Below are 25,029 nucleotides of genomic sequence, written 5' to 3'. Positions count from 1 at the left end.
ATAGTCTACAACGACAAGGATGTATAGGTTACCAAAAGAATTAGGAAAGGACCCATAAAGTCAATACCCCACACATCAAAGACCTCAACAATTAGAATCGGGTTCAAGGGCATCATGTTCCTACGGGAAATGGTTCCTAATTTCTGGCAACGTTCACAAGTAACACAGTAACTATGGGAGTCTTTAAACAACGAAGGCCAATAGAATCCACACTGCAATATCTTAGCAGCAGTCTTCTTAGCACTAAAGTGACCCCCACAAGCATGATCATGACAAAAGGAAATAATACTGGACTGGTCACTCTCAGGTATACATCTCCTAATAATCTGGTTGGACAATACTTAAACAAATAAGGATCATCCCAAAAGAAGTGCTTAACCTCGGCTAAAAACCTAGAACGATCTTGTTTACCCCAATGTTGGGGCATTCGACCAGTAACAAGATAATTCACTATATTCGCATACCAAGGTGCTTGGGTAACAAAGAAAAGTTGTTCATCAGGAAAACTATCCCTTATAGGAAGGGAATCATCAGGGGAATCAACAACTAGTCTAGACAAGTGGTCTCTACTACATTTTTGCACCCTTTTTGTCTCTAATGTCCGGAGAAAACTCTTGCAACAAAAGGATCCACCTAATCAATCTAGGTTTCGTATCCTTCTTAGACAAAAGAATTTCAAAGCAGCATGATCAGTATATATGACGATCTTAGAACCTAAGAGATAGGGTCTAAACTTGTCTAAGGAAAACACAATGGCTAACAGTTCCTTCTCGGTAGTGGTATAGTTCAACTGGGCATCATTCAGAGTTTTGCTAGCATAGTAAATCACATGAAGTAATTTTTTTCTCGCTGACCTAGCACAACACCAATAGCATAATCTGAAGCATCACACATGATCTCAAAGGGTAAGTTCCAGTTGGGTGCCTGGACTATGGGGGCGGTAGTGAGTAAGTGTCTTGAGCTTCTCAAAAGCCTCTAAACAAGCATCATCAAAGACAAACTTAACATCTTTTGCAAGCAAATTGCAAAGAGGTCTAGAAATCAAGCTAAAATCCTTAATGAATCGACGATAAAAACCTGCATGCCCTAAGAATGACCTAATATCTCTTACGGTTTTTGGGACCTGTAAAGTCTTGATAAGGTCAACTTTGGCTTTATCTACCTATACCCTTAGAAGATACGATATGCCCTAAAACAATTCCTGATCGAACCATGAAATGACATTTCTCCCAATTAAGCACTAGATTCTTTTCCTTACACCTAGTCAACACTAATGACAAATGATGCAAGCACTCATCGAAAGACGAACCAAACACTGAAAAATCATCCATAAAGACCTCAAAAACTTTTCTACCATATCGGAAAATATGCTCATCATGCAACGCTGAAAAGTCGCAGGGGCGTTACATAGCCCGAAAGGCATGCGTCTATACGCAAAGGTACCAAAGGGACAGGTAAAAGTAGTTTTTTTCTTGGTCTTCTGGGGCAATAACGATCTGATTGTAGCCTGAGTAGCCATCTAGAAAACAGTAATGACTATGTCTAGCTAATCTCTCTAGCATTTGGTCGATAAAGGGAAGGGGAAAGTGGTCCTTCCGAGTGACCTTGTTCAATTTCCTATAGTCAATACAAACACGCCAACCCGTGGTCACTCGGGTCGGGATTAACTCATTGTTATCATTGTGGACTACAGTAATACCGGATTTCTTGGGAACAACCTGAATGGGGCTGACCCACTTACTGTCTGAAATGGGGTAGATAATGCCTGCATCTAACATCTTAAGAACCTCGGTTCGAACTACTTCTTTCATATTAGGGTTTATTCTTCGTTGCATCTCCCTAGAAGGTTTGGTATCTTCCTATAAATAGATCTGATGCTTACAAACAGTAGGACTTATACCCTTAATATCTGCTATGGTCCACCCTAAAGCTTCCTTGTTGTTTTGAAGGACGTTCACTAGCCTACTTTCCTGATCACTATCAAAGTCGGAAGCAACAATCACAGGTAAAGTCTCCGACGGGCCTAAAAACACATACTTCAGAGTATCTGGCAATGGTTTAGGTCCAACTTAGGAGGCTCTTCTAACGAAGGAACTAGGGTAGAATTAGAAACTGGTAGTGGTTCGAACTTAGGTTTCCATCCGTTACTAATGTCTAACAAAGGGCTTGAATCTAACAAAGCATTCACCTCATTAATCACATTATCATCATCGAAATCAATCCCAAAGTGAGCTAGGCATTTCTCTAACGGATCTTCTAACAAAGTGTTTGGTAATGACTCCTCGACTAATGTTCCTATCATGTTTACCTCTTCTATGCTCGAGTCATCTAGTTCAGAGGCTAGCTTACTAATATGAAAGACGTTCAACTCAATAGTCATATTACCAAAAGACAAATTCATAATGCCAGTTTGACAATTAATAATCGCATTGGATGTTGCTAAAAATGGGCGACCTAAAATCACTGGTATCTGGTTCTCTGGGTCAGGGACAGGTTGGGTATCTAGGATAACAAAATCCATTGGATAAATAAACTTGTCGACCTCAGTAAGAACATCCTCGATCACACCACGAGGAATTTTAACGGACCTATCAGCTAACTGAAGTGTCATCTGGTTAGGTTTCATATCACCAAGTCCTAGATTGAGGTACACATGGTATGGAAGTAAATTCACACTGGCTCCTAAGTCAAGCAAAGCTTTCTCAACACGGTATTTACCTATTGTGCAAGAAATGGTAGGGGACCCTGGGTCTTTATACTTAGGAGTAGTGGTATTCTGAATAATGGAACTCACGTGACTAGCTAGGAAGGCTTTCTTTTGGACACTAAGCTTACGCTTTCGTGTACAAAAGTCCTTAAGAAACTTGGCATAAGCAGGAATCTGCTTAATCGCATCCAACAATGGTAAGTTGATAGTTACCTCCTTAAAAGGAAAGTCTAAAATAAATAAATAAAAACAATTAAAAATGTCTCTATTTTTTTTTCTCTCTTTTTTTTATAAAAAAAAAAAATTCTTCTTCTTTCGCTCCTTTCGCTTTGCCTTTTACTCCAAGTCTTTAAGTATTCACCAAAAGCTTTGGCAAAATTTTCTTTCGCTCCAAATTCCAAATTCTGTAAGGAAAAGACAAAAACCCAAAAACGTAAAGAAGAACAAAAAAAAATAAAAACCTAAAAAAGAAAAAAAATCTAAAAACTCTAGCTTAAAGACCAGTCCGCGTCGGCGGCGCCAAAAATTGGTGTGACTCAATAATATTGTAGTAAAAAGGTTCGTTGAGACTTGTGAAAGCAAAAGAATTTAGACTTAAAAATTAAAGAAAACAACTCAAAATTTGATTTCAAGATATGAGAAAATAACCAAGACACTGATTCAATACATTACACATGAATGAGATGGTAAATAACCCAAAACTCTAATTATCTTTTAAGTCCCTTATTTTCTTGACTCACAAATAATCAGACAAATTCTCAAAATTAATTGTGTCCCCTAAGCATAGATTATCTAATCAAAGCATAACATATCTACTTGAATCACAACTAATGAAGAAAATTATGCAAACAATTAAAAACTCTGCAAAAGCAGTGATTGAGTGAATTATAATTAAATATTAGAGAAAAATAATAGTTACCAAATTATTCATGCGTAAATAGCTTCCTCATTGCCTTGGTTGTGAGAGAATTAGCACATCATCATGTTGGAAACACGCTCGAAATTCATAATTATTGCTCAAAAATGGTTTACAAATGATGAAAAGGGAGAAATATAATGAAAACCGGGTTTGTAACAGTTATATGTGTTACAAACCAGAACGACCCACAGTAGTGTCACTGATACTGTAGCAAATAAGTCTGCCTCTGATGTACGACCCTCAGCTGTGAGTCGTTATCACTGTAGAAAAACGACTGTCTTTGATGGTCTTTTCTTGGTGTTCTTCAGCTATGCAGCAGAGAAATGGCGACATCTCTGCAACTTTCAATTTCTCGCCTCTGAGATGTTCTAAATCCTCCATTCTCTATAACCCTTCAGTGATACCCTAATAGGCTTTATACTCAACAGGACAAGAATCTTCGCTCATTACTCCGGAAAATCCTTCCAATATTCGGCAGTAAAAGAAATATTTTGGAGATATTTCTTTCCTTTCTTTCACAATCATGCATCTGCAGCTGTCCGACCTTCCTTGTTAATCTCAGTCATGCTCCAAACACGCTTAGAATGAGTCCCTGGTGAAGTAAAACTCATGCAAGAACATTATCTTCACGTTATTTCCCGTGAATGTCTTCTCGGCCAAACAAACCTCCCTGTTTTCTTCTATCCACAATTACAGCCCAGTTTCACCGGTTCTGATGGACTTACCAGTCCTGTTTGATGTAACAGGCCCATATCAATCCATTTGAGTGATGAATCACTCCATAAGTCTCCAAGATCAAAAACAGCAACTCTCGGGTTTTCTCATGCAAAACCATAACTCCCTGATTTCTTCTAACTCGAGTTCTAGCCAAAATCCATCGAACCAAAGACCCAAACAATCCTGTTAGGCTCAAAGGAAGATACCCAAACTGTTCAGCTCTTTAGTCTCACTGAAAGGCTTCCAAAACTCGAACCCTAGTTCTGGCAGTTTCAAACACATTTTTCCCGCCAATTTCGAATTCAAATGGGGAAGAAAAGGTCGCCCCTTAACAAGAGCTGCTTGGGTGCGAATATCAAATGGGTACCCCTTATCATCTGAGGTGCCCCTTATCCGAAATAGAGAGTCCGAATAACACGTTCCTCCGGGTTGCCTTTAACAACTTTTTGAGCCGAATTTCCATCAATATTTATTTCCAAAAAATACCTACAACACACAAACACCATAATAAGGACGAAAAAAGTACTAACAATACGAAACATTGAGGACAAATTAGACACATAAATGCGTCTATCAAATACCCCCAAACTTATTATTTCTAGTCCTCGAGCAAACTAAAAAATAAATAAAACCGAGGAGGGTTTACCAGAGGTGTACCCACAAAACCATTACTCCAGACCCTAGCTATCTACGCAGAACCTTGGAAGGCACTAAAGAATCTCCTTGGTTGGCATACAATCACTGACTACAGGAGGAAGTACCCTGATGCGAAATTCCAATTGTTGTACACGAGTTTGCACTCAAGCATACTAAAATTCATATAAAGTGACAGAGCTCTACTCAGATAGTTTCTGGACATCATAACCGGAGTCAACCAATCACATGGAAAGATTAAGAAGATGGATAAAGAGAAAAATGATGGTTTAAAGTGAACGGTGTTTCCCATATCTGTCTGAAGGCCTCTGCCAAGATGAACCTATCCTAATGGACTGAGATACCGGTCTGACTAATATCAACACAACTGGCATATACAAGGGGACCAGTGGTCGATAAACCTAACTCTAGGTCAACACAACTGGCATATACAAGGGCACCAGTGGTCGACTTTATTGAATTTATTCCGGTTGGTCTGATGGTCTGGTCTTAATTTTTTTTTTTTTTTTTGGTATCTCAATCACCCTATTTCACCCTAGCAAAGGTAACAACTTGAATCGTGTGCCCCACCAAATCACTTAAAAAATAAAAACAGAAGGATTAGGATTCAACGAGATATGGCGAAACTACCATGTTTTTTTTTTAATTCTAACACCTGAGCTCTGTGCTTTTATGAATAGACTCTTTAGATGTTTCCATCTAATCAGATTGGTTCCTCAACTCCTACAACCAAGATGTTCCCATCCACTTAGATTGGTTAGTGCCAACCTTAATAGCATAAATTTCTAGGCTCTGGAGTTTATTTATTGCAACTAAAAGCTAAAAAGTTTCTTCCCCACCCCCAAACTTAAATCTAACATTGTCCTCAATGTTTCTAATGAAAGAGCAATACCAAAAGTAAAGTAACACGAGGAATCAGTAAAGAGAGAAGTCGGAAAGATAGTACCTGGGTGAAGAGAGAAATCAAAACTAATATACAACATACAATCGCCTCGATGGTCAATCAAGGGTAAACAGGGTCCTCCAGAGGGACCTCCTCAACATCACCTGTAGGAAAGGGCTCTAAAAAGGGTTTCAATCTCTGACCGTTAACCTTCGAAGAACTACTACCATCCGGTGTCTCATTTCAACAGCTCCATGAGGAAAGACAGTGCGAACAATAAAAGGACCCGTCCACCGAGAACGTAACTTCCCAGGGAAAAGATGCAAGCGGGTATCATACAGAAGAACTTTTTGACCTGGAGAAAATGACTTCTAAATATTTCTATCATGCACAAGTTTCATTTTGTTCTTATACTCCTTCGCACTATCGTAAGCATCTATACGAATCTCTCCAACTCATTGAGCTGGAGTTTCCTATGGGCTCCTGCCTTGTCAAGTGAAAAATTTAGCTGCTTAACAGCCCAATAAGCTCTATGTTCTAACTCAACAGGTAAATGACATGCCTTGCCATACACAAGCCGATAAGGCGACATTCCAATGGGGGTCTTAAACGCAGTACGGTAAGCCCATAAGGCATCAGTAAGCCTAGACGACCAGTCTTTCCGATTAGGATTAACTGTTTTCTCTAATATACGTTTTATCTCCCTATTGGAAACCTCACCTGACCACTAGTCTGTGGATGATACGGGGTAGCTACCTTATGTGTAATACCATATTTCTTCATCAAAGCCTAAAAGGTCCATTACAAAAGTGCGACCCTCCATCACTAATTATAGCTCGCGGTGTACCAAAACGTGTAAGTATATTATTTTTCAAGAACTCAATCACAACCCTATGGTCATTGGTTTTACACGCAACCGCCTCAATCCACTTAGAGACATAGTCTACAGCGACAAGGATGTATAGTTACCAAAAGAATTAGGAAACGGACCCATAAAGTCAATACCCCACACATCAAAGACCTCAACAATAAATAGGGTTCAAGGGCATCATGTTCCTACGGGAAATGGTTCCTAATTTCTGGCAACGTTCACAAGTAACACAGTAACTGGGAGTCTTTAAACAACGAAGGCCAATAGAATCCACACTGCAATATCTTAGCAGCAGTTCTTAGCACTAAAGTGACCCCCACAAGCATGATCATGACAAAAGGAAATAATACTGGACTGGTCACTCTCAGGTATACATCTCCTAATAATCTGGTCTGGACAATACTTAAACAAATAAGGATCATCCCAAAAGAAGTGCTTAACCTCGGCTAAAAACCTAGAACGATCTTGTTTACCCCAATGTTGGGGCATTCGACCAGTAACAAGATAATTCACTATATTCGCATACCAAGGTGCTTGGGTAACAAAGAAAAGTTGTTCATCAGGAAAACTATCCCTTATAGGAAGGGAATCATCAGGGGAATCAACAACTAGCCTAGACAAGTGGTCTGCTACTACATTTGCACCCTTTTTGTCTCTAATGTCCGGAGAAAACTCTTGCAACAAAAGGATCCACCTAATCAATCTAGGTTTCGTATCCTTCTTAGACAAAAGATATTTCAAAGCAGCATGATCAGTATATATGACGATCTTAGAACCTAAGAGATAGGGTCTAAACTTGTCTAAGGCAAACACAATGGCTAACAGTTCCTTCTCGGTAGTGGTATAGTTCAACTGGGCATCATTCAGAGTTTTGCTAGCATAGTAAATCACATGAAGTAATTTTTTTTCGCTGACCTAGCACAACACCAATAGCATAATCTGAAGCATCACACATGATCTCAAAGGGTAAGTTCCAGTTGGGTGCCTGGACTATGGGGGCGGTAGTGAGTAAAGTCTTGAGCTTCTCAAAAGCCTCTAAACAAGCATCATCAAAGACAAACTTAACATCTTTTGCAAGCAAATTGCAAAGAGGTCTAGAAATCAAGCTAAAATCCTTAATGAATCGACGATAAAAACCTGCATGCCCTAAGAATGACCTAATATCTCTTACGGTTTTTGGGACCTGTAAAGTCTTGATAAGGTCAACTTTGGCTTTATCTACCTCTATACCCTTAGAAGATACGATATGCCCTAAAACAATTCCTGATCGAACCATGAAATGACATTTCTCCCAATTAAGCACTAGATTCTTTTCCTTACACCTAGTCAACACTAATGACAAATGATGCAAGCACTCATCGAAAGACGAACCAAACACTGAAAAATCATCCATAAAGACCTCTAAAAACTTTTCTACCATATCGGAAAATATGCTCATCATGCAACGCTGAAAAGTCGCAGGGGCGTTACATAGCCCGAAAGGCATGCGTCTATACGCAAAGGTACCAAAGGGACAGGTAAAAGTAGTTTTTTCTTGGTCTTCTGGGGCAATAACGATCTGATTGTAGCCTGAGTAGCCATCTAGAAAACAGTAATGACTATGTCCAGCTAATCTCTCTAGCATTTGGTCGATAAAGGGAAGGGGAAAGTGGTCCTTCCGAGTGACCTTGTTCAATTTCCTATAGTCAATACAAACACGCCAACCCGTGGTCACTCGGGTCGGGATTAACTCATTGTTATCATTCTGGACTACAGTAATACCGGATTTCTTGGGAACAACCTGAACGGGGCTGACCCACTTACTGTCTGAAATGGGGTAGATAATGCCTGCATCTAACAGCTTAAGAACCTCGGTTCGAACTACTTCTTTCATATTAGGGTTTAGTCTTCGTTGCATCTCTCCTAGAAGGTTTGGTATCTTCCTCTAAATAGATCTGATGCATACAAACAGTAGGACTTATACCCTTAATGTCTGCTATGGTCCACCCTAAAGCTTCCTTGTTGTTTTGAAGGACGGTCACTAGCCTACTTTCCTGATCACTATCCAAGTCGGAAGCAACAATCACAGGTAAAGTCTCAGACGGGCCTAAAAACCATACTTCAGGGTATCTGGCAATGGTTTTAGGTCCAACTTAGGAGGCTCTTCTAACGAAGGAACTAGGGTAGACTTAGAAACTGGTAGTGGTTCGAACTTAGGTTTCCATCCGTTACTAGTGTCTAACAAAGGGGTTGAATCTAACAAAGCATTCACCTCATTAATCACATTATCATCATCGAAATCAATCCCAAAGTGAGCTAGGCATTTCTCTAACGGATCTTCTAACAAAGTGTTTGGTAATGACTCCTCGACTAATGTTCCTATCATGTTTACCTCTTCTATGCTCGAGTCATCTAGTTCAGAGGGTAGCTTACTAATATGAAAGACGTTCAACTCAACAGTCATATTACCAAAAGACAAATTCATAATGCCAGTTTGACAATTAATAATCGCATTGGATGTTGCTAAAAATGGGCGACCCAAAATCACTGGTATCTGTTTCTCTGGGTCAGGGACAGGTTGAGTATCTAGGATAACAAAATCCACTGGATAAATAAACTTGTTGACCTAAGTAACAACATCCTCGATCACACCACGAGGAATTTTAACGGACCTATCAGCTAACTGAAGTGTCATCTGGGTAGGTTTCATATCACCAAGTCCTAGATTGAGGTACACATGGTATGGAAGTAAATTCACACTGGCTCCTAAGTCAAGCAAAGCTTTCTCAACACGGTATTTACCTATTGTGCAAGAAATGGTAGGGGACCCTGGGTCTTTATACTTAGGAGTAGTGGTATTCTGAATAATGGAACTCACGTGACTAGCTAGGAAGGCTTTCTTTTGGACATTAAGCTTACGCTTTCGTGTACAAAAGTCCTTAAGAAACTTGGCATAAGCAGGAATATGCTTAATCGCATCCAACAATGGTAAGTTGATAGTTACCTCCTTAAAAACCTCTAATATATCATTAAAGTTGGACTCCCTCTTAGTTGGATCTAGCAGCTGGGGGAACGGGGCTCTGGAAACAAAGCGTCTCAATAGGACCCTCATTGGTCTCTTTAGAGACTCTATCAGTCTCCTCATTTTCTGGCTCAGAAGGGTGAACTACAGCATGTTCACTTTCAGGTATGGTGACCTTATTGTCAACTTTCTTCCCACTCCTAAGGGTTGTAACAGAATTCACATGATCAGATGGTCTTTCACCTATTTCATTAATTCCTATAGGGTTGGGTTGAGTCTGACTAGGAAACTTACCTCTTTCTCTTAAAGACTCATTTATCTGACTAACCTGGTTTTCAACTCGAAAATAACCTGAGAGTTAGCCTGACCTATTCTCTTATTTTCTTCTAAACCTTGAGCAACAGATTGCTGAAACTGCACAATATTACGAGTTAACAAAGCAAGAGACTCTTCTAAACTCATAATCTTCTTATCCGAAGGGTTCTGAAATTGTGCCGGAGCTGAAGGATTCTTAGTATAGCCAAAACCTGGGGGAACCCGAGCATTACTAGACTGACCTTGATTCTGGCCCTTGGACCAAGAAAGGTTTGGATGGTTTCTCCAGCCAGGGTTATAGGTTTCTGAATATAGGTCAAACTTCTGTCGGTTATCAAACCTAGTGTTTTTATAAAGAGCATTGGCTTACTCTTCAACAGCAAGGCCTTCCCAAAAAGGCTCATTTCTTCCACTACTACCACTAGAATGACCTAATTCTAAGGCTTCTAACCTTTTGGCTATAACTGCTATTTTGGTATCTGACTCATAAGTTCCTTCTACCCTATTAACATTTCCTCTACTTGGAAGAATTGTTTTCTGGGGTTCCCTACTATTTTCCCATTGTTGGGTCTTATCGGCGATTTCATTCAAAAATGTCATCGCTTCATCAACAGTTTTATTCTCAAACCCACATGTGCATAAGGACTCAACCATGGTTGTTGTTGAATAATCTAAACCCTCGTAGAGGATCTGAACTAACCTAACCTTCTCCAAACCATGATGAGGACATTGAGATATCAAGTCATTGAACCTTTCTAAGTACCTATACAAAGATTCTCCCTCTTATTGGGCAAAAGTACAGATTTGTGTCCTAATAGACGATGTTTTATGCCTTGGGAAAAACTTATGCATAAAGGCAGAAGTAATGTGGTCATAGGTTTCAATTGACTCAGAGGCCAAACTATACAGCCAAGATTTGGCTTTATCTTTTAAGGAAAAGGGGAATAACCTAAGTTTCAACGCATCATCACTTAGGTTTTTAATTTTCAGAGTGCTACAAACTTCCTTAAATTCCCTAACATGAAAATAGGGGTTCTCATTCTCTTTTCCTAAAAACATTGGGAGCATCTGTAAAGTCCCAGGTTTCAGTTCATAATTTGCCTCGGTTTCAGCTAACTTGATACAAGACGGACAAGAGGTCCTAGTTGGGTTTAACAAAGCTTTCAAAGTTGTCATTTATGGCACTACCAAAGGACTAGGAGTACTTTCTTCACTAATTGTCAAGTTTTCAAAGCTGAAATTTCCAAAGACAGGGCTGTCAAAAGAAGAGTCTTCGAGCTCCCCTCCTTCACAAGAAGAACTACTAGGTTTGTCACTTATCAAACGACCTAGAGTGTTTCTTTTCCAAGCCCGCTCTCTAATGACCTCGGGCATACACTAGAAGAACAAAAGTACAAAGAAAAATCCTAAAAGGAAGGGAATATCTAAGCAAACACAAACAAGGCTGACTCCACCACAGCAAACCTACTGATTTCTAGCAAACAAAAAGCATGATGTCTCCACTTAGATTGTTTCTAGACCAGCTTCTAATCCTTCGAAAGGGAATTCGTTACAGTTTAAGCAAACCCCTATGGAATCAATCCGAGTCAAAGTAAGTTGAATAGAGGCGAGGGAAGCTCGGTGGAACTTTGATACCCAAGGCCTCACCGGTATTACAAGGCGGCGCAGTCACGCATTCAACTCACAGAAACCATCATGAACTTCGAAGTATGCTTAAAAGGGTAACCAATATTTTTCGAACGACTTTCCTACTAATCTCGTTACCCTATAGGTCTCGTTCTATTCCAAATTTTAAAGCTTAGGTTAGCGATAAGTATCGTTTTCCTAAGGCGGGCAAGAAGAGAACGGTGATGAAATCCGAACCCTTATCTTGTATGGACAGTCCTTGCCCTTTACTAGGAAATTAAAGCAGTCGTATTCAGTTCCTCGACATATATATGCAAACGAAGGAATACAGTAACTCGCTAGCAGGGGATTCGCGAGTGTTTCGACAAACTTACCTCTCGTTCCAGATGGGGGATGAACCGTTGTAGTCGACTCAGGCCACGACTCCTATGTCATGTACGAACCCGAGGGGCCGAGGTGATATCGTAATCACCGTCCTTCTCTGCAAACAGTTTAATATTTAAACTACCCTTCCGTAGGGTTTAAAAATAATGTCCCAACGTTTACAGTCCAAAGTCCAAAAAAATAAAGTACAAGGGAAAAGGAAAGTCTAAAAAAAACAATTAAAAATGTCTCTCTTTTTTCTCTCTCTTTTTTTAATAAAATAAAAAAAAATCTTCTTCTTTCGCTTTGCCTTTTACTCCAAGTCTTTAAGTATTCACCAAAAGCTTTGGCAAAATTTTCTTTCGCTCCAAATTCCAAATTCTGTAAGGAAAAGACAAAAACCCAAAAACGTAAATAAGAACAAAAAAACATAAAAACCTAAAAAAGAAAAAAAATCTTAAAACTCTAGCCTAAAGACAAGTCTGCGTCGCGGCGCCAAAAATTGGCGTGACTCAATAATGTTGTAGTAAAAAGGTTCGTTGAGACTTGTGAAAGCAAAAGAATTTAGACTTAAAAATTAAAGAAAACAACTCAAAATTTGATTTCAAGATATGAGAAAATAACCAAGACACTGATTCCACTATTACACATGAATGAATAATGGTAAATAACCCAAAACTCTAATTATCTTTTAAGTCCCTTATTTTCTTAACTCACAAATAATCAGGCAAATTCTCAAAAATTAATTGTATCCCCTAAGCATAGATTATCTAATCAAAGCATAACCTATCTACTTGAATCACAACTAATGAAGAAAATCATGCAAACAATTAAAAACTCTGCAAAAGCAGTGATTGAGTGAATTATAATTAAATATTAGAGAAAATATAATAGTTACCAAATTATTCATGCGTAAATAGCTTCCTCATTGCCTTGGTTGTGAGCGAATTAGCACATCATCATGTTGGAAACACGCTCGAAATTCATTATTATTGCTCAAAAATGGTTTACAAATGATGAAAAGGGAGAAATATAATGAAAACCGGGTTTGTAACAGTTATATGTGTTACAAATCAGAACGACCCGCAGTATGTGTCACTGTTACTGTAGCAAATAAGTCTGCCTCCGATGTACGACCCTCGGCTGTGAGTCGTTATCACTATAGAAAAACGACTGTCTGCTGGTCTGTTCTTCGTGTTCTTCAGCTATGCAGCAGCAGAAATGGTGACTCTCTGCAACTTTCAATTTCTCGTCTCTGAGATTTTCTAAATCCTCCCAATTCTCTCTGTAACCCTTCAGTGATACCCTAATAGGTTATTTATACTCAACAGGGAGAAGAATCTTCGCTCATTACTCCGGAAAATCCTTCCAATATTCGGCAGTAAAAGAAAATATTTTGGAGATATTTTCTTTCCTTTCTTTCACAATCATGCATCTGCAGCTGTCTGACCTTCCTTGTTAATCTCAGTCATGCTCCAAACACGCTTAGAATGAGTCCCTGCTGAAGTAAAACTCATGCAATAACATTATCTTCACGTTATTTCCCGTGAATGTCTTCTCGGCTAAACAAACCTCCCTGTTTTCTTCTATCCACAATTACAGCCCAGTTTCACCGATTCTGATGGACTTACCAATCCTGTTTAGATGTAACAGGCCCATATCAATCCATTTGAGTGACTGAATCACTCCATAAGTCTCCAAGATCAAAAACAACAACTCTTGGGTTTTCTCATGCAAAACCCATAACTCCCTGATTTCTTCTAACTCGAGTTCTAGCCAAAATCCATCGAACCAAATACCCAAAACAATCCTGTTAGGCTCAAAGGAAGATACCCAAACTGTTCCAGCTCTTTAGTCTCACTGAAAGGCTTCCAAAACTCGAACCCTAGTTCTGGCAGTTTCAAACACATTTTTCCCGCCAATTTCGAACTCAAATGGGGAAGAAAAGGTCGCCCCTTAACAAGCTTCTTGGGTGCGACTATCAAATGGGTACCCCTTATCATCTGAGGTGCCCCTTATCCGAAATAGAGAGTCTGAATAACACGTTCCTCCGGGTTGCCTTTAACAACTTTTTGAGCCGAATTTTCCATCAATATTTATTTCCAAAAAATACCTACAAACACACAAAACACCATAATAAGGACGAAAACAAGTACTAACAATACGAAACATTGAGGACATATTAGACATATAAATGCGTCTATCAGTTAACGACTGAAAGACTTCATTGGGATTGTGAAGCCAGACGAAACTACTTCTCTTGTAGTTGAGCGATCTGATCTTTCCATTTTCTATCGTACGAGTTCAAGTTAATAATTGACTTGAGATTATATCTCCAATAGGGCAAGATAAAAAGAAATCACAAACATCTTCGTCTCATCGTTTATGATTCCGCAATATCTAATTTCGCTACCATACGATTTAGATTATTGTGAGGTGATTGATAATTCTAGACTGTTCTTCGGGAATATAAGTCCGGGTTATCAATTGGTTTCTGTTCATCTTGATTTTATCAAAAAACGGAACAAAACACTTAGGTTTATCTGTGGGAGACATATTTATCTATCATCATAGACTTTTCTGTGTGATACGGATTTGTTTATTAAAGTCTTCGACTTTAGGTCGTAGCAACTCTTGGTTGTGGGTGAGATCAGCTAAGGGAATCAAGTGCGTAGTATCCTGATGGGATCAGAGACGTAAGGAGCACAATTGTACCTTGAATCAGTGTGATATTGATTAGGGTTCAACTACGGTCCAGACCGAAGTTAGTTTGTAGTAGGCTAGTGTCTGTAGCGGCTTAATACACTGTGGTGTTCAATCTAGACTAAGTCCCGGGTTTTTCTGCATTTGCGGTTTCCTCGTTAACAAAATTTCTGGTGTCTGTGTTATTTATATTCTGCATTATATTTTATTGAAATATCACAGGTTGTGTGTTAGGATCAATCAATTAGAATATCCAACCTTTGGTTGTTGATTTAAATTGATTGACACTTGGATGTTGGTCTTTGGTACCATCCAAGTTTATCTCTCTAATATTTGATAAAGACTCGCAGTTTTTCATTTGCTTGGGTAAAGATCAAATCGAGAGATTGAGATATTAACTCTTTGGTATACTTTTATCTAGATTGAGTCTGACTGCCTAGTTGATTCTCTAAAAAGTATATTGGAATTAGTCCATACAGATTGCTAATCGAAATATTGGATGAGGTTGTTAGATCCCCGCTTTTTCAAATGCTCTAGCAGAAATATTCTTTTGATTTCTTCAAAATGGTATGGGTGCATTCCTGTCTCGTTTACATGATAAATTTTTTTTTAATTCCTGAGTACGGTATTCAGCCACCTTTCAATTCTAGATGATTTTTTCTTCTGCTTTGGTACCACTCACACGCAATTGGAGACGTTCTTCCCGTTTGTTTCTTGACAACCACTTTATTTGGTCGAAATGGAAGCAGATTTCCTTCACGCAACATTCTAATAATAGTAAGTATGTACAAATCCAGCAGTGTGATTCATGTAACAGCTTTAACTTTCGCACATTCTTAATTTTTAAAGAAAAATAAAATAAAGTCCGAAAAATATTCAAACTCACCAATTTAGAAATCCTTGAAATAGAACGCATTGTAGTACTCCAAATGCGTTCTATTACTACTTGAACACATCGGATCCTATGATTTTTATTAGATATATGTAATATAAACGGGACCAAGGACATATTCAGACACTTTCTTGACCGCATCATCTAGCCAGCCATATGTTGGATATTTTCAAGAATGTTTACCGCTACAGACATGTCTTTTTCCATAAGGTTTCTTCCCAAAAGAAACCATTAATGGATGTCTGTTGAAAGCGTCTGTTGGAGATGAATCGACATCTCCAAAAGGCATGAATTCCCCTTTAAATAGCGAAGGTTTTCTCCCATTTCAACAAATCAAAAACAATATATTTTTCTTCTTCTCTAAAAAGCATCATCAAAACCTTATACAGTGTGATTCTTGGTCGGGTCAAGGAAATACAATCCTTGAATTCGATTATGGTGTTAGGGCTTCATTGAATCCTGAAGGCATAATTCGAGAGACCGTTTGTGCTCGCCAAATTTATTGGGAAAGGTCGAATTATTGTATAAAAAATCGGAAGAGACTTGAAGTCAAGGGTACACCATTCTTTTGTTTTTATTTTTCATCCTCTACAGTTTAACCCAATTTTTCCAACACCGTACACTTCGACAAGTTCTAACATCCCACATTTCAATATGCGACAGTGATCTCGTTCTTGACTATCAGGTATATGACTAGAAGTTACGACGTGGCTAGACAAGTCACTTCGTGACTGAGTGAACTCACTTTACTATCTTAACTCCAATCTGCCCTGGTTAGAGGGTTAGGAGTTGGTATGTCATCTTTATAGGACGTTTTAAACTATAAATGAAAGAATTTATGCATAAGACTTAGAAATGAACGAAAGAGAAAGTTTGAAGTAGAGAAGGTGTGAAGTGAAGAACAAAGAAATAAGCTTGCCAAAATGGGATTTTGGCAAGTTTGTAGCCATGATGTACACTTTATCTAAATCGATATTTACCGCTTATTTTAAGTACTAGGGATCTCTTATTTTTTTTCTTATTTTCTTTCTTGCTTTGATTGTTATTTTCAAAATAAATAAATACATCACAAATTAATATTTAACACTTGATATCTGATCGAACAATGTTGTTTTGATCGGTTGATCACAATATATTAAGTCATTCACTTTCAAGGTTCTCCTCAAACATTAGTACAATCAGTATCTTACTTAATTAGTAAATTGCTAGCTTAATTTCACTAGAACCGGTCAGACGGCAATTCTTAATTATATCATTAACGGTTTGGATAGAATACTTGATTCTCCATGAATCAAAAAAGAAAAGAAAAAGAATACTTGATTCTCCTTAATCCTCCCGAACAACTTTGGCTAAAAATAATATTATAGGGTTGAAGCTTATCTTATCTTATGTTTGACCTCAATTAAAGAGTCTTAATCATCATTATTTTTATCACTATATATATCTTCTTAAATGTTGTCGGCAAATGAACCTCATTTGCAATTATATTTAATTTTTCCCCTCTCGAAGTGAAGTAGTAGTTGCAGCCTGTAGGAAGTTCATGCTTCAAAAAACAAAAACAAAAAAGGAAGTTTATGCCGTCGCGTTAGAGAGCGCCATGCATGAAGCATGCAACAGAATTTTGATAAGAAACAATACCAAAATACGATCATCTGTAGCGTAGTTCCAACAAAGCCTATATTATAATGCCGAATATGAGAGTCTATAAAAAGCTTGAGCTATAAAAATCCTAATAATCCCCCACTTATGAATGGACGCAAGCAATGTATTTTTCTTTATTTTTGTGTGTTGTTCTTTTAGTTAGTGATTTTACCCATAGATATCAAATGCGCAGATAAACCTATGAAGCATCCCAATTTCTCAAAGAAAATAGTAACTATAACACAAAATTGGTTAAAAATACCAAAATCAACAATTCCTGGGTAAAAAAGACATGTAAAATTTGATATTGTTTAAATGGACGAGAATGTAAAAATAGCTGGGATGTAAACCGTCTCATCCTACCCGTTTTCAAATACTTTTTCTTACTTTTAATTTGGATCAGGATGTATCCAGTTTCATGCTCGCTCTTTTTTAAGTTTAAGTCATGATGCATCCAGTTTCATTCTTGCTATTTTTTAGTGTCCATTTTACCCATATTAATTTTTATTCGTTCATTAGAACCATGTTTTAAAAATATTTGGACAAATAATCCATTTTCCGTAACTATAACGTGCAAATCTTTTCTTCTGAAGTTTCTAATCGAATTAATTTGAGAATTAAAGGATAGATACATTGAACTCTCAATGGGAAGTGACAAACTCCCGTCATTTTCTTATTATAGTAATAGCTTACCCTAGTTCTTGTTCCAACATAAAACAGCTTCCATAAGGGACCAAGTTTTGCTGTCTAGAGACCGAATAAAGAACGGTACTCTAGGCCTAGTTTGGTATTGCTGCGGTTTTTGTAAAAGCATTTTTCTGTTGTGCGTTGTTGTGCTGTGCTGTGAGAAAAAAACAGTTAGACGTTTGGTAAAATATTAATTAAAGTTAAAGCCGATTAACAAAAGCAATTAAAGTGTGTTTGGTAAAATATCATATTCAACCATTGTTGTTGTAGCAAATGACAAAAACAGACATATATCTGCAAATAATTTTGTTTCAATTTTATTGGGTTTAAAAGTAATTAATTTTTTTACTATTAAATATAAACATATATAATATTAAATTTACTTAACCACTTTTTAATATATATATATAAAATAATTTTCAAACAAAAAATCAAACTAAAATTAAGTAATTATTTAATATTATTATCAAATGTGTTATAAAATAAATATTTTATTATATAATATTTTTTATTTTAATTTTATTTTATAATAAAAATCAAGCTAAAATTAAATAAAAATAATTTTATATTAGCTTTACATGGAGTTAGTTGGTAGCCTAGCAATAATTTGCGCCCAAACTCCTTTTAATATTTGTTTTTATTTTTATTTGTGACAAACTAAATGAAATAGTATCATAAAATAGTTTGAAAATAAAATATAATAATATTTACAGAATAAAATATAAGAAATAAAAATTAATTGTACATATATTTAAGGGTAATATTTGTCATTTACAAAATAAAATAAGGACAAAATGGATAAATCAAACATTAAATTTTGGTGGGACCAAAACTTATGTTTTTGTAGCTTTTAAAAGCTCCTTCTCCCCAGCTTTTAAAAATTGAAGAATTTGGGAAGTGCTTTGGGTAAAAAGCATTTTGATCTTTTTTTACCAAACACCAATTTCAAAAATTATTAACATATATAGGTTTTGAAAGTGCTTTTGGAAAAATAAAAACATTACCAAACCCAGCCTAAGACTAGCATTTGGTATGAAATACGGCCTTAGAGCGTCCACAGTGGGAGAGTAAACCCAAATATTTGGTCTTTTGAACAGACGTAGTGGAACGTACTATCGATCAAATTTTGATCAACGACTAAAACCCAGAGTATATTTGGTATGGGACCAAGACTAAACCCAAATATAGTCGAGCGTTGGTATACTTCACGCCCCACCACCAGGCGGACATATAGTGCACGTCCCACATCAGGCGGACGTATATTCCACACCCCACATCAGGCGTTGGTATAGTCTACGCTCCACATGGGGCATACGCAAAGTCTACGCCCCATTTTTTTGTTTTTTATTATTATTTTGTATGGGGCGGGCATTATACCCCGCCCCATTCTTTGTTTTCAAAACCATTTTAGTGGGGCGGGCTTTATACCTCCGCCCCACTTCTTTCATTTTTTTTTTTTTTTTTTAGGATCTACCCAATCAGGCGTTGGTATAGTCTACGCCCCACACCAGACGAACGTATAATGTACGTCTGACCAAATTTAGTTTTTCCACCGTAGCGTCACACACCATACTAAACCCAAAATTTGATCTTTTTTTCCCTCTTTGGTCTTTGGTTATACTCGCACCACTACAGTTGCTCTTAGGACATTTCTGTGTAATAATAACTTAAAAGTGATCTAATAGTTTATTTGTTTGTTTGTTTTTTCTTTTGTGGGTAAATATGCCTTAGCTTAGAAGTTTAAAAGATTAACATCGTCAATTTTGTCTTTCTTCATATGATTAAAAGGACCTGTATTTGGGAATACCCACAAATTTAGTGATACTTTTTGTCATAGTCGGTGTAGTTTTTCAATGCTGATTATTGTCGGCGGGCATTTAAAAACTGTGCCTACTAAAACAAGTATCCCTAATTTATGGGGTATCCCCCAATTTTTCCACCAATCAAAAATATAGCTAGGAGGTTTCGAGGCCAGATAAGGTTATTTGCACTGGTTTTGGATATGGATGTCTGGATTACCTTCTCGAACAAATTTAAAAGGAAAGTTTTTATATGCCTAACGGGTTCCGGAAGAATTCCCTGATGTCTTTCCAAGAGGATTTTGCTTGCGATGGTAACTGCCAAGAGCCTTATCCGCTCGCGGAAGCTGGATTCAACCTCTATGAAGCTCTTATTTGAAAGCTTCCTTTGCCGCCAGAAGTAGCAGTCCTTCCTCAGTTGATTGAGGTCTGCTTCCCGTGACTCTACTTTCCTGCACAAACCCAAATTATCTGAGTAACGCAGATTTTTGTTATATTGGACTCCTTGTTCCAACCCATAAGCAAATGTTGGTGTGCTTGTAGCTGTCATCCAACATGATGATAATCACTGGCTTAGTTGCGCCACACTAGTGATTTTAATCTTATCTTTCTGATCTATGCATATATGCTTTGGACGGAGCACCGAATCTGCACAACTATGTTATCTTGTGCTTCCTTAATTTTATTTTTAAATGTACTTTGAACCGGTTCTCATCATGTGGGCCGCTCACTAGATTGTGGAGCTATGATATTGAAATGGGGCTACATCAACCGAGCGCATAAACATACTTCTTTTATTTATGATGCACTATTTTACCCTACCCGTAGGCCTGTCAATAGATACCGATTTTCCGTTAGCCGATACCGATAATCCGTTAGCGTTACCGCTACCGTCCGACATAGCGGTAAACGGATATCCGATACCGATAAGTTAACGGATAATCCCTTCTTAACGTAACGGTAGTGAACCGTGCATTTCCGTTAGGTTTAGTTCCGTTATCCGCTAACGTGTGTATTGCACGTGTAAATTTTTTCACTTGTGTTGTGTTTGTGTATCGTCGAAAATAGAGATGGAGTCATGGAGATGTCTTTTTCTTTTCAGAAAATATGATTTTTTCTTTTGCTAGAAGCCTAGAACATCTGAATATTTGTATGTCTGTTTTTGTGTGTGTGCGGCATGGATTTAGAACCTGTTTTGTTGGATTTAATAGCTGATATGTGTTTTTAGCCTATTTTCTGTTTGTACCGGATGGTAACGGATAAATATCCGTTATCCGGTAAATCCAACGTAACGGCAACGTTTTTTATTTTCCTATTTCCGCTGGAACTTAACGGATAACGGATATCCGCTAATTTTTAATGACAGCGGTAGCGGAAGAGACAATATCCGTTACGTTAACATCCATTGACAGTCCTACTACCCGTATGACTCAGCAATTGAGTCACTAAAATCCGCGGGAAACATATATTCGAATTTTAAAAGTGGAAGTTAGCTCTACATCTTCGGCCGAGTGCTGATCATTTGACTAAATTGATTCGCGTGGAAGTTTTGCAACATTCTAATCCTTGATGATAATGGTCAGACTAACCAAAATAGATTATCAAAGGAACCCCCTTACAAGTTACGTAATTCCCCATACAATGGCGGGTTGTGGCTTTGTGCCTCGGTATAACATGTATGTAAGAATTAACAACGCATACTCCCTCTCTCTCAACCAACTTGGAAAACTGATATTTTCCTAACCATCTTGTAGAGCTCTACACACCGCAAAAATGATGCATAACAGAAAAAAAGAAAAAAAATCCTCACGCAATCTCACAATTTTGACCATATTTTTGTTAATAAAATTTAAACCGTAATGAATTAGAAGTTAATATCTTTCGGATATAGTCTCCTTACAAAGCTCAAACCGTAATGAATTGGAAATTAATATTTTGGGATATAGTCCTCTCTTACAAAGCTCAACACACCAAAAACGATCACGTTCTGAAATACGAAACTTCACTATCTATCGGTCTTAATTTCAACGATTAAAAGTCTGTTAATTTTCGATGGCTTATCTTCAACGTAATAGATGATAGTCGAATTATACGTCTCGGAATTTACTCATTTTAGCAAGAGCATATATCTTTATAAGAGAAAAAACATGCGATATCTTAAAAGTCTTATCTTTAGGATCATGCAATATATGGTTGTTAGGGGGTTGTTACTTAGTGTGTACACTGTATGTCAGTGTAGAAAGGATAACACATCGAATTTTGTGTATGCACTATATGTCAGTGTGCACACCGAAATCTAAAAGGGTATCTTTCACGAATTCGGGTAAGCACTATGGAAGGTGCATAGTAAATTAGACAGGTTGGTCTTTGTAGTTTTCTAATATGTCCTAAAACTATCTTCACTCTATTTTACTTAAAAAACCTTGTGAAATAAGATGAACGTTCTTACATTTATATCTCACCACAATACGAACTATAACTAATGCGCTAGATGAACCAGCAAATCATTCAACTCTCTCGAGGAAGTGTAGAACAAGGCTATCATACTTCTGGTTCTGGTAGAGACATCCTACTAGGAACAGAGAACTTCTTAGTCTAGAAACATGCATTTCCCGAGGCGAAGTGTAGTTTCAAGTGTTCATCACAAAAACGAGTAATCAATAGGGGTGGGACTTTGGTTGGTTGGGAGGGTTAGAAGGCTTGGCAGAGGCAGACCCAAGTTAGGAATTCTTTGCCCAGATTGCCCATCGAACCCGTGGAACTCATGGAAGTAGTGCCAAAGTCCGTCCAAGTTATGTTCCTCGGATTGGCCCAAATTTCACTGGACATACGAGTTTGTTAGTGTAATAATAACAAATTTTAGTAATAATATGATTTAATTGCTTCATTTATCTCAAATCCCAAATTTCCAAATAACTGAAGATAATTTATAATAATATAAATCTTTTTCATATTAAATGATTATTGAGATAAATATGATTTATATTTTCATTATTAGGTTTGAAGATAATATCTAAAATTACTCTAAATAGATAATAATACCAATTATAAAAATAGTTTTATATAGTTCTTCGGGTTGGGTGGGTTGATTGGGTCAGAAATATATGTGCCCATGCCTGTCCAAATCTAACTCGGGTTTATATATAAAATTTATACTCAAGCTTGCCCAAAGTCTTGAACTACGTTGCCCATGTCCGCCCAATGTTCAGGTTGGGCATGAGTTGGGTGGGTTAACCCAACCAAATCCCACCCCTAGTAATCAAGTCAACAACGTTTCTCTATGGATTGTTCTTCATAAAGTTGGATTACATGGGCTAATTCATCGCAACAGCTTAAAGGAGGAAGAGCTTTAATAACAATTAACAAACAAGAAAGAAAGAAAAACAAAATCTTTTCCAGTAAGATCAGCTCATAGTGTGATTAATGGTTACTGATCATCTATATGATGGAGATCGCGTGGCTGTTGGGGATCGTTCTCAGCTTGTTGTCCTAAGGCGGCGAAGAGGTCGTGCACTTGTCTAACACATACACTAAGGAAAATAAAGTAAGATGACGAAGTTGCTTTACTTTGATTAATGATGCTGAGGGTCAGGTCCTCCTGGGCTCAGTCTGTGAAGCTTATACTTTGATTGATCACTATCTATACTTTTTCTTAGTTCATTAACCAACCCACCTACAACGGATGATGGTGATGTTGACGCCGATATTGATGATAAGACATCATTCTTCACCGCAACTTGTTCAGTATGAATCGGTCGAGTTTCAGATCTTATAGCTGCTGTTAATATCAAAACTAAGAATAACAAGGTACACTTGATCACTCTAGTAGCTGCCATAATTAATCAACTAGTAACTCTGTAGCTAACAAATTAGAAGTATCAACTCTTTCTCTTTCGAAAAACTTGTTGTGAGTTATGGTTTGGATGATCGAACTCTATCTATATATAGCCATTTACAAAACATTATTTTATTAACTTTTCTTTTTCTGTTAAAAAATTTCATATTAAATTGCTCTGTTAGCATCCATATTATAAGAAATTATACTATAAGAAATTATTAGTAGTATAAGTCTATATAAGTGGATTATTTACTCAAAATTTGAGAATATATGTGAGAGGGATGTTCCACTTCGAAACTCTAATCGCACAGGGGGATGTTTGTTCGTATTTTAAGAATATATTGCACTTGGTCATGTTCGGAAGGTTAGGAGTTGATGAAATTTGCTTTCAACAACAAAATCAGCACCAAGGACCAAATTATCATTCAAGTCAAGCTTCAGGCATACATCTGGTGCAGCAATGTGGAAGCTCTGAGAGGTGTTAACCCGGGTCATGTTATCTGTATCCGCAATTTGGCATAGCATGATGTAATTGGTTTCGTTTTTCTCTTTACTTCTCTGTGAGGATGCACTAATCAGCTTATTCGTCGTCGTTGTTCCTTTTCCTACCTTTGGTAGGCTATCAATTAATATATTTGCCGATCGAAACAGAAAAAGAATATATAGAGAACGCTTTATATTTTTCGGAAAGCTGTGAGAACACAATGGGCAGACACATAGAATATACCAAATGAACCAAATTGGCACGAATAGGATCATACTGGTTTAGTTATCCAATCATTTTAAAAGTTAGTTTTCTTTTCTCGTGCGGTTGGGTTAACAGTTTAACTAATTAAACGGCTTTTGAATATTTTGGTCACTACTGTCAGCCAATAATGCAGATTTTTGGTGTGAAAAAACTCGTTCAAAACACAGCCCGTCAATGAGCTCAATAGACATACGTGTACTGGTGTATAGTCTACTCAGCAACGTACTGATATATTACAGGTAATCATATGTACTTATCGAACAGTTTTAGGCTAACTTTTTCCTTGATTAAGATTGAGATTTATAATAATGCAAATCAAAGGAGAGATTGAGCTAGGTAAGCTAGCTTGTCATCTGCATATGGTTCAAGGGTCACTCTCTCGACTTTAGGATCTAATTTGCCCCTTCTCTATCCCCCTCGGTCACCAGCCCCACGCAGACAGCACTCTTAAAGTGTCATTAAAGTTTGATTAAATCTATAATGGAAGGAAGAATTTAACCTATATTGGAAGGAAGAATGTCACAGACTCACAAAGGACGGCATAGATTTCTCCAAATTTGCAATGCAATTGATTAAATGAAAAATCTAAATGAACCGAGCACTTGGACAAAATTAAAACCCCACAGACACATGGCGGGTCCCATAAACGCCTTGCCGATCCGGTA

At 37.5% G+C, this 25,029-nt stretch overlaps 1 long non-coding RNA gene across 1 annotated transcript; it reads left to right on the top strand.

Annotated features, from left to right (window-relative positions):
• The first annotated feature begins 22,976 nt into the window (after positions 1-22,976).
• Positions 22,977-24,264, top strand: LOC113334141. The gene is made up of 2 exons (XR_003352547.1): positions 22,977-23,322; positions 23,435-24,264. It is a non-coding gene; the product is annotated as an uncharacterized LOC113334141 (long non-coding RNA).
• Positions 24,265-25,029: the final 765 nt, after the last annotated feature.

Source organism: Papaver somniferum, chromosome 1, assembly GCF_003573695.1.
Source record: "Papaver somniferum cultivar HN1 chromosome 1, ASM357369v1, whole genome shotgun sequence".
NCBI lineage: Eukaryota > Viridiplantae > Streptophyta > Magnoliopsida > Ranunculales > Papaveraceae > Papaver > Papaver somniferum.
The sequence above is the reverse complement of the archived record's forward strand: the minus strand, read 5'-3'. Positions and strand labels throughout refer to the sequence as shown.